At 34.9% G+C, this 11931-nt stretch overlaps 1 non-coding gene across 1 annotated transcript; it reads right to left on the reverse strand.

The window, feature by feature from the left end:
• Positions 1–10270: 10270 nt before the first annotated feature.
• LOC112098589 lies at positions 10271–10374 on the reverse strand. Its single transcript, XR_002905700.1, has one exon. It is a non-coding gene; the product is annotated as a small nucleolar RNA R71 (small nucleolar RNA).
• Between the last annotated feature and the right edge of the window lie 1557 nt (positions 10375–11931).

Genomic DNA, 11931 nt, shown 5'->3' on the forward strand with positions numbered 1-11931 from the left:
TTTCGGGGGAGGTGAAGAGCGAATACTGAAATTAGGGATTTGAGTTAGAATTTTTATTTTCCCAAAACAACCTGTTCGGTTTGCATTTCGGCTCGGATTTAACCCGAATCGAAATACAAACCGATTGGTTTTGGTTTTCACTTTTCATCCATTGAGGTTTTAAAGGTGAACCCAAATCGAATGCCCACCCTTCGCTGCCACAGTCGGGCTATGGCAATTATCAAATATTTTAGAAGCTGGATATACACAGTGATCCCAAACGGCCCAGTCCTTTTTGTCAGCCCTCTTCAAAGGGTATGCAAGTTTTAAGGGCAATTTCTTTTTTTATGGACTCATAAATTTCATAGAGATGGAGGCCCAATTAAAGGTTTTGCTTCTCTTTTGGATTATTTGTCCCATAAATTAAGATTTTCACACTTTTAAAGAGTAAATTAAAGATTATCGTTAAATAAATTATCATTTACCCTATTGTTACTAATAAAATGTTGGACCATCCATCTATTTAAGATAATAAAAAGGGCGAAGCTTTCCTTTTATAAAATCCCCAACCTAAGAATAAAATCAAAAAGTGTTCTATAATGGATTTACTTTTCTCCATAGCTCCGTATCTCCATATCTACAATGTCTTGGTAAAGGCACTCAACTTGTTAAAATAAAAAGATGTTCAGGGAATTGAAGGTTGACAGAACACTGATTGAAAAAAAAGAAGAAGGGTAAATTGGTCTGTTTCACTACACATATTAATTGATATTTTTCAGTTTCTATAATAAAATAGATCTATTTTAATTGTTATATTTTTCAGTTGCTTTTATCAGCATTGGGTTATAGTTTTCTCTCAAAATATCATTACTCATTAAATTAAAACCTCCAATAACAGCCAAATCAAACCTTACCATATAAACTTCTCTTTTTGCTTAAGAACGTAAGAAAAGAATGATACATAAAATGTTGTCTTGCTCACTTTAGAAATTCTCTTATCATGATCATTAACTAACTAACAATGCCTAAATTTCTAATAAACTAATATTTAGGAAACTATAACTACCCACATCGAGAGAAGAAATCTACCCCTACCCAATAATAAGAGGAGAATAAGAGTCCTTACGGCTGAACCCACTCTCCCTCAACGTTTTTTGAGAGGGTGAATCACCACTGAAGTATGATATATCTAGCTGGTGCCCTTTGTTTGAAATGTGAAAAAAAAAAAAAGAATATAACACAAAGATCACTAATGCAAAATAAACTAAGTAATTCTAATGTATAAGGTAGTTTTTTTTTCAAGTTCTATTTGAGAAGGATTATTCACACGTAGTCTAGTAACTACTTTTGAACTTGCAATGTTGCTTAATTTATGGCTCAAGAGTGTTGGACTTTAGGCGATGATGCACAATCGTTATTTTCTTGTACCACAGCTAACAATGATGTTGCTAAACTTCAATTTCTATGCCATAGGCAGCAGTCCAGGCCTCCACATTGAAAACAATATTGCTACAATTATATAAATAGGTGGGACGGTGGTAAATTGTTGATTTTTATGTCCCTTTACATTGTCATTTCACACATTCATTGACCAAAAACTGTCTGGGCAAGCAAATGAAATGAAATCTGTTTTGAATTTAACATACAACTACCAACAATGGTGACCCTAATGAATTAATAATTGTCCTCGGGAGTTGGTTTTTGTTGCACCGAATATTAATTAATTTCTCTTGTGAATTTGCATAACCTGTGTTGTCTTGGTACCAGCTCGACTTCGAGCACGTTCTGCCATTAATGCTGCAATATCTGAAACTTAATTCGATCTCCAATTTCAGGCCGTTGTGTTTTTTCTTCGATGTTGTTAGAACATTAGTTTAAGTTGTTTCCTACTTTCCTTGCATCAATTGTAAGGCTGTTCAGTAGCATTTATTACGGGTTTAGATCTTTTTAATAATCTTTCAGAAACATACAATTAATTGTTATTAGATAATAATATAAAACTAATTAAAACTTAGTCTTATATTGTTATATATAAATGTATTATAAAAGATCATAAAGAGTTAAGTACATATCAATTCAGCGCTGGATTCAAATCTACAGTACGATTATTTCAAATATTTAGTTACTTTCCAAAAATTTTTTATGGTTGATCTCCAAATTTTCACGTATTGTGCATAATATACCAAAAATTCAATGTTCAAAATGAAAAAAAAAAGTTTGAGTGTGCCCAAGATTTTTTATTATTTTTTTTGAAAGAAATAATTCCATTAACATTAAGAACTACAATTCTCAAAGATAACAACATAGGTGTGGTAGAAAATCTTCCAACCAAAAATAAAAATCCTTACAACGGGCTTAATATTTTGCTAAAGCATCCGCTGCTGAATTACAAACCCTTGGGACTCGTCGAACTTGAAAAGAATGCTTTGGAGAAGGTAAGTGCTTCACTTCATAAATATGCCAAAACAAGTTATGGGAAAAGCAATAATCTAAAGAATTGATTCCTTGACTGATTCCGACAGCCTTAGCCACATAACATCATTAGAGAAAACCCCTTGATTGATTCCTGCAACCATCACCAAACCATAACGGTTGCGCATAATAGCACCACAACCCACTACACCCTTATTTGCATCTACTGCATCAATATTCATTTTCATCCAATCCATAGGTAATGGCTCCCACTACAGATCCTCATGCCTATTACTACTATATTTACAATCAACACTAGTGATAGCAATATTGGCAAAGGACTCCAAAATTCTTGAGCCTGTGCACATAATATTTTGCAGCTTACTAGATTGTCCCCCAAGCATTATATTGTTTTGTGCCTCCCAAATACACCACATAATCATCACCAACAAGCATAATTCAATGCTAGGTAAGGTGGAAATAACATACTCAAGAAAACCCCAACAATTATTAACACACAATCACACAAAAATAAATTTGGAAAAATTGCATCCTTCCACGCTTGTTGTGCAAAATCACAATGAAACAAAGAATGCATCAGGGTCTCATATGAAAGGTTACACAAGCTACAACAAGCATCAGACAATACCCTTCTATTTGTTAGATTAGCCTTTGTCAGAAGAACATTATTAAGAGCTTGTCAAAGGAAAATCTTTACCTTAGGTAGCACCTTCAAAGTCTAAATCAAATTCCATTGCTTAGACATCCTAATTGATGTTCCAGCAACTGAGGAATCCCAAATCTATATAGCCAAATGATACCTAGATTTTTAAGTATACAGCCCACAATTATCAAAATCCAAACACACAGCATCTTCCATCGTCATAAAAGGGAGCGTCAATTTTAGAATCAGTTCAACATTCGTTCCCATGGTCAATCAGATAGTCCACTATCGACCTAGTGGTAATGAAATTGGTTGAGATAAGCCTGAAAGTACTTGGTCTTGGCAGCCAATTACTATCATAAGCATTAATGCTATGACCATTTCCAACACACCGACAAAGACCTGTTGTGATAGTACTCGTCCCCACAGAATACTCTGCCACATATAAGAAAGATTAGAGCCTAAATCTACATGGAAAAAAAGGGTTGTGCCGAAAATATCTAGTTCAAAACCAGCAAATCATCATAAAACAACAACCGCCACCCTTACTTAGTCAGCATGGCTTGGTTAAAACAATGGTTAAAACAAAAAAGAGTGCTGCTAAACATCGGGAAGCTTGAGAGAATCCTGAGAGAAACGGCTTCGTTCTCTCACCTTCCGCCCCCCCCCCCCCCCCCCGTGAATAAAAAAAAAATGTTCCCCCCCGGGAAAAAAATTTCCTTTCAACCCCCCCTTTTTAAAGTCCCTTTCCTCTCACTCCAGTAGCGGCTTCGTCTCAGTCTTCCCGATGTTACAACAGCTTCGTCTCCATCTCCCCAGCTTCGTCTTCGTCTTCTCTCGATCCAGATCTAATCGTGGTTCGCTGCTGTCGGTGGTCGGTGGTCGGTGGTCACTCTCTTCGTTTAGTTGGTAATTATTTTTTGATAATTAATTTATGATAATTGTTGGTAATTTTGTTTGGTAATTATTTTTTTGAGTGATTATTTTGTTGGGAATTATTTTGGTAATTGTATTGTTGATAATTATTTTAATAATTAATTTATGATAATTGTTGGTAATTTTGTTTGGTAATTATTTTGTGGAGTGATTATTTTGTTGGGAATTATTTTGGTAATTGTATTGTTGATAATTATTTTAATAATTAATTTATGATAATTGTTGGTAATTTTGTTTGGTAATTATTTTGTGGAGTGATTATTTTGTTGGGAATTATTTTGGTAATTGCATTGTTGATAATTATTTTAATAATTAATTTATGATAATTGTTGGTAATTTTGTTTGGTAATTATTTTGTGGAGTGATTATTTTGTTGGGAATTATTTTGGTAATTGTATTGTTGATAATTATTTTAATAATTAATTTATGATAATTGTTGGTAATTATTTTGTGGAGTGATTATTTTGTTGGGAATTATTTTGGTAATTGTATTGTTGATAATTATTTTAATAATTAATTTATGATAATTATTGGTAATTTTGTTTGGTAATTATTATAAGAGTGATTATGTTGTTGGGAATTACTTTTTGATAATTATTTCGAGAATTACTTTTTGATAATTATTTTTGGATAATTGTTGGTGATTTTGTAAATAATTATTTTGTTGAAATTTTTGTTGATAATTATTTGGTCAAAACTGTCGTTTGGGTATAAGTTTTTGTTGGTAACTACTTGGTGAAAATTGTCTGTTGGTATATGTATTGCAAATGCTGAAAATTTTGCTAGTAATAATGACACGTTTTCATATCCATCAGCTTCAACAACAATAGAATTAAAATTCCTGACAATGTTAATTCATGTACAATCATTCATTTCAATACGCTTTCTTGCACTTGCACTAATGTTGCGGTTACAAGGAAAATATCTAGCTTTGTCCGGACTCAATCCATGATTGTGTTCAAGGTTTAAAGTTCGAAGAATCCATTTTCCATCTTCATTTACACAACCTCCAATTCTAGCATCACAACCAGTTTTTACAATAGGTATTGGCTTCAGCACATCAGTAGATTTACTTTCTGACTTGCCACTACGACCACATGCAAACGCCGCGTACCTTATAATTTCATCGCTCCTTTTTTTACTAGTTAGCTTCTTAACAGGAAACCCTTCTTGTTTACCATAGGCTTTGTAAAATTGCCACATTTCCTCATGGCTATCAAATAACATCCCAAGAGTCGGCTCATATTTTTCCGATTACGCATCTTCAACTCCATCTTCATGTTCCAAATTATATATTTCTACAAAATAATTAATATTTGTATTAAGAATAAATTATTATCAATTTATACAAACACCATCCAACAATAATTTAATCCATTAAAGTTCTAAAAATTTAAATAAAAAATGATAAATCGAACACAATTTAAATTTAAAAAATTCAATGTGGAAACAAAATTTAAATTAAGAATAAATTATTATAAATTTTTCCAAACACCATCCAGCAATAATTTAATCCATTAAAGTTCTAAAAATTTAAATTAAAAAAATTATAAATCGAACACAATTTAAATTAAAAAAATTCTATGTTCAAACAAAATTTAAATTAAAAAATTCTAAATCAAACATATAATTTAAATAAAAAGATTTCTAAAAAATTCTAAATCAAACACATTATCATTTAATCAGTAAATGCAGGTACATTTCTATTATTATGATATAACAAAAAATTTAAAAATATATTCTTTGAGCTGAGATAATTACTAGAGGTGGCAAAAATACCCGCCCGGTCCGGACCCGGACCGTACCCGGGTGTTGTGGGCCGGGTATTACCCGGCCCGGGTATGAAGCCGGGTCGGTCTTGGGCATCACTTGATAAATCCGGAACCCGGATTTTATTAAAAAAAATTATAAAATATATATTATTTTAAATATTTTATATTTATTTGACTTATTTATTATACATATATAAAATTTTAAACACTTAAAGTTTATATTTTCATGTCAAATTTTATTGAAATAAATTTAAAACTTATAAAATTATCAAAAAATAAAAAATATATACACATAAAATATTAAAAAATATAAAATCAGAGTACCCGGATTAAAACCCGGCCCGGACCCGAACCCGGACCGGTTGCATCCGGGCAGGGTCCGGTCATGGCAATACCCGGACCCGGCCCGGGGTTTTGCCATTTCTAATAATTACCAACTGGGTGTTGCTTCAAGATCTAGATCGGCCACTGATTAGATGAGGTGAAGTAATGGCTTGTGATGAGCAAAGAAGTGAACGAGAAGTGAACGAGCAACTGATCCCTGAGAAAACTTAGCTTTGCTTGGTCATGAGCCAGAGTGAGCTTTGGGGACTAGTGACTTTCACGTGGGGGGCCAGATTTCACTTGGCAAAAGTGACTTGAGTGTGGGGCCTACTCCTACTTTTTGTTGATCATTTAAGAAAGTGTCATGAAATAGAAGAAAAAACTAATAAAAAGGAGTATTTTTTCACGTGGGGGGCCAGATTTCTCTTAGTCATGTTGGGGGGGAGCTGAGAGAACAAAACGGCAGCACAAGCTGCCGTTTCTCTCAAGGTTTCTCAGCTTTCCCGACCTTTAGCATTTCTCAACAAAAAAAGATCTTGAAACCTAAGATCCCTTAACTTTTTGGTTGAGTCATCCTCCTTCATCATGTTTTTCAACAATTCCTTCCAATAATAGCCGATAAGCCAAATATCATTCATAATTCGGAACCTCAGCAAGATTGAACAAAGTAGTTATCTTGCTCTGAACATTTTGAGCTATATTCAGACTAAAAAGAATAAAAGATTTGTTATAGTAAAAAATTTACCCTAATGCCACAAAATAATAATCAAAGATGCTCTTTAGCCTGCCACAGTTCTCTAAAGATGCTCGATAAAAAACAAGATTGTCATCTGCAAAAAAAAAAAAAAAAAGATAGGAAATGAATAAATCACAAGCAAAACATACCCTTTGGATAGCCTTTATAGATTCACTAGCATGGATCATCATAGAAAAAACTTCAGCACATAGAATAAATAAATAGGGTGACAGGGGACACCCCTACCGCAATTCTCGCTGAGGCCGACACGAACCCCGTACTTATTCATTTATATTGAACAAAACATTGATGTAGTGCACAAGCAATAATCAACCTAATCCACTGCTCAAAAAGCCCAAACCATACATCACTTGTTGTGAAAAACCCTATTCAACCCAATCATATGCCTCTACTATATCCAACTTTATCGTTACTAAGTTGTTCTTATAAGATTTACAAGATCGCAGCTTATGCAAGCATTTGTACCCAACTCTGACATTGTCAGTAATCAATCTATTCGAAATAAAAGCACTCTGGTTATGTGAAATGACATCACCCAAAACTGACTTTAGTCTGGTGGCAATAGCTTCTGTAACAACTTGATAAATAACATTGCATAAACTAAGTGGTCGAAAATTAGATACGATAGTTGGAGATTTAATCTTTGGTATGAAAACCACAATTACATTATTTGAATCAATGAGGGAAGCACCGTTAATTTTTTTTTAATTAAAAAAAGTGGATATAACTTGAGTACACACCACACCCTAATGATCTTGAAAGAAAGCAGGGGGCAGACCATCTAGTCCCTATGCCTTAATTAGATGCATTTGCATCACAGCTTGACGAACCTCATCCTTGGAGAATGATAAAGTCAAATCCTTATTCCCAACATTCATAACCCGCACAAGCACCTGTTTTACAGTCGATTCCCATTACTGATTAGTTGGATTTGATGAAGAAAACAACTTTATCAATTATTGCTCAACAATACTTCTCATCTCAATTATATTTGTATCCATCTGACCTTCTTGATCTAATAGCCCCTTAATCAAATTCCGCCGTTGCCTCATGGAAGCATAAGAATGAAAAAAAAAAATGTGTATTCTTATCCCCTTCCTTCATCCATGAAACATGAGCCCTTTATTTCCAGTATAATTGCTATTTGTGAAACAAGTCGTCAATCTCTCTCTAAAAGCTGAAGCCCATTGTTGAGTGTTAGAAAATGCATATTTATAAAGGAGAAAACCGTCATTTTACATTTTAAGTCTTACTAACAACCCTTACTTTTATATATTTAACCTTCTTGTGATTTAATTACATGTGTTTTATTTTAATTAAGTATTTTATGTATTTTAGGGGCATTATAGTCATTTCACAATAAAGGAGAGATCAGACGGCAAAACGGACATCACTTTTGAACTCAGGACGGTCGAAAACCTTAGGAGGAGCATAAAAGGAAAAATGGCACTATTCACATGTACGGTACTATTCACGTGTACGGTACTGTATACGTTACTGTTTACGACACTGTTCACATAGACGGATGATGACGTGGCATTGACCGATGATGTGGCATTGACTGATGAGGTGTCACGATCATGTTGGACTAAAATTCTTATGTACTGTTGATGGTGACGTGGCAGCATATCAGTGGACGAAAAATCTCGCGTACGGTGCATGCATCACACAGGATTATTTTCAACCAAACCGCGTTACTGTTCATCCGGGTCAAACCGCGTTACTGTTCAAAGTCGGGTCAAACCGTGTTACTGTTCATCCGCGTGGTCAAACCGTGGACTGTTGACTGATGACGTGGCGCAATCCTGAGCGTCCAAACTGTTTTTAATCCGATGGCCATGATTTACTCCATGTATCTATAAAAAGGGGGCCTCCCCCCCTAATTTGATATCTCTGAATCCATTTTTGGGATCCATTTTCTGTAATTCCTTCTCCATCTTGTATTTTCTTAGTATTTTAATAAATTCCCATTTTGCCCCTAGTTCAATTATGAGTGGCTAATTTTCTTTCAAGCTTGGGTTGAAGGTGAAGTCTCAACATGTGTCATGGGCTTAATTTGGTAAATTTACTTTCTCTTCCCCTCTAGTTTTTGTGGATGTTTTGACTTCTCGTCGACAAATAATACTAATCTTGTCTAGTACCGCCTTGGTTACACCGGCTCTCTAGTATAAGGTTATTATTATTTGGCACGATAAGCCCTTAGCACCATATTGATTAGAGCGTGGTTCATGAGGTGTGGATTCCCCCCTCATGATTTAATTGGCATTAATACGGATTATTTAGCCCATGATGCATGTTGATACGGATCCAGATACCCAAGTACGTCATTTCAATAGAATTATCTTCAATTTATTCTCGCCATTTTAATTTAAGTTTTAGCATATACCAAATCATTTCCACCATAAATCCAACAACCCATTTACAAAATTAATTCTACACAATTAAAATCCACCTCCTCGTGGGATCGACACTCGTCACCATAGATCTATACTACAATAGATTCGTGCGCTTGCGAGTACATTAAAATTTGCACAACAAGTTTTTGGCGCCGTTGCCGGGGAGGTAAGTAATTTTAATTCATAGAATTAATTTTTTTTTTTGAATAATTTCTTTTATTTGTTTTCTTGTATTTTTTTTATTATTAAAAAAAAGAAAAAAAAAGTGAATCTACATTTAAAGGTTAGTATTTCTTTTCTTTTTCTCTTCTTTAAAATTCTGTAATTTAATTTTCCATTTATTTTTCTTTGTAATTTTTTTTTGTTTATCTTATTAATTTAATTTTTAGTTAATTTCTTTCACGTATTTATTTTTGTGTATTTTTATAAAAAGGTTGTAATAGCGCAATAAGGTTAGTATCGTAATTCTCACTCTTCTTTATTTTTATTTGTTTTGTTCCCATCTTTATTTTTTGTTTTGTTTGCATCTTTATTTTTATTTTATTTATTTTGCATGCATGGTCGTAGGTCATTATTACCTAATCTTGAACCTATAGACCTTGAATTAGAAAAAACACTTCGCACACACAAACACGTTAAAAATAAAATGGATTTACAAGCACCACATGAGAGGCCATTTAAGGACTATTTTAGTCCCTTAGCTAATTTGAGCACATCATGCATAAGATACCCTAATGTAGCTGCTAGGAGCTTTGAACTAAAACCTAGTGTGCTAAATTGTCTCCCCACATTTGATGGCCTAGAAAATGAGGATCCATATAATCATCTGAACGATTTTCATGCCATTTGTCAAACTTTTAAATATGAAAATTTTTCAGACGATGATGTTAAACTTAGACTATTCCCATTTTCTTTAAAGGATAGAGCTCGTTCATGGCTTAATACATTGCCTGCTAATAGCATTATATCATGGGAACAAATGGTTACAAAATTTTTAAATAAATATTTCCCAGTGCATAAAACCAATGCTATTCGCAGGGAAATCTCAGAGTTTACCCAGAAAGATGACGAGCAATTTTTCGAAACATGGGAGCGATTCAATGGGCTACTCTTGAAGTATCCACATCATGGGTACGAGAAATGGCACCAATGCCAATACTTTTTGGAGGGATTACTACCAAATGTGCAAGAATGGCTAATGGCAACAAGTGGAGGAGAGCTAATGTCAAAAAGTGCGTCAGAAATTTAGGAATTCTTCCAGCGACAAGCGGACAATTCCCAACAACGGAGTCGATCACTCAGGAATACTAGAAGGATTAAAGGAGTGAATGAGGTTCACATTGGCGAGTCAACTTCGGGAATCAAAGAAGTCAAGGAGATGGTTGAAGGTCTTGCTCGACAAATAGCATCATTATCGACTGCTAAATCAACAGAACCACATGACCATGACTCATACTCAGATCAAGCCAATGCCATAGGTTTAATGAGAAAGCCATCAAATTACAACCCATACTCCAACACATATAACCCTGGATGGAGAGACCACCCCAATTTTTCATGGTCTCAAGGATTCCAACAGAATGGACCAGCAGCTCCAGCTCCACCAATTCCTCAAAATCCTCAAGCCTCTCAGCCCCCATTCAGACCATACAATCAAAACCAGAACCACTCTCAACCTAGACCATGGGAGGATGCATTCCAGAATTTCAGGAATGTTACTCACTCCACGATTGAGCAACAGAACCGCACCATTGATGGACTACGAAATGAGTTGAGAGCGGGCTTCAACTCACAAGCCCAATCAGTTTCAAGCCTCGAGAAGATGGTGGGACAACTTGCTTCTTCAGTTCAGACCTTGGCAATGACCGTTGAGAAAGGTAAGTTTCCAAGTCAACCAGTACCTAATCCTAAAGGAGTGCATGAAGCAAGTACCAGTTCACCACAGCAGCATGGAGAGGTCAAAGCAGTAATGATCTTGCGAAAAGGAAAAGAAGTCGACAACAAAGTGGAGATGCCGGCGAAAAAAGAAAATCAAATTGTACCTATAAATGTTGACGACTCATCATCGGAGGAGAAAGAAGAAACCAACCCACGAGAATATGTTCCGAAAGCTCCATTTCTCCAGAGGTTAGCTAAAGGCAAGAAGGGAAAATCCACAGGTGAGATTCTCGAAATCTTCAAACAGGTAAGTGTTAACATCCCTTTACTTGATGCTATTAAACAAGTTCCATCTTATGCCAAGTTTCTTAAAGACCTTTGTACTAAAAAGAGAAATATGCATGTTCAAAAGAAGGCATTTTTAACAGAAAACGTTAGTTCTATACTCCAACATAAAATTCCTTTAAAATGCAAAGACCCAGGCTCTCCCACTATCTCATGTAGTATAGGGAACCACACAATTGAGAATGCTTTGTTGGATTTAGGAGCTAGTGTAAATCTTTTGCCTTACTCTGTGTTTGTGAAACTTGGGCTTGGAGAATTACACCCAACTCCAGTGGTGTTACAACTTGCAGATCGGTCCACGAAAATACCTCGTGGTATTGTGGAGGACGTGCTTATCCAGGTAGACAAGTTTTATTTTCCTGTTGATTTCATTGTAATTGACACTCAACCAATACAGGATTCAAGGAAGCACATCCCCATTATTCTAGGCCGACCTTTCTTGGCAACTGCGGATGCTCACATTCAATG

Source organism: Citrus clementina, unplaced genomic scaffold, assembly GCF_000493195.1.
Source record: "Citrus clementina cultivar Clemenules unplaced genomic scaffold, Citrus_clementina_v1.0 scaffold_5, whole genome shotgun sequence".
Taxonomy (NCBI): Eukaryota; Viridiplantae; Streptophyta; class Magnoliopsida; order Sapindales; family Rutaceae; genus Citrus; species Citrus x clementina.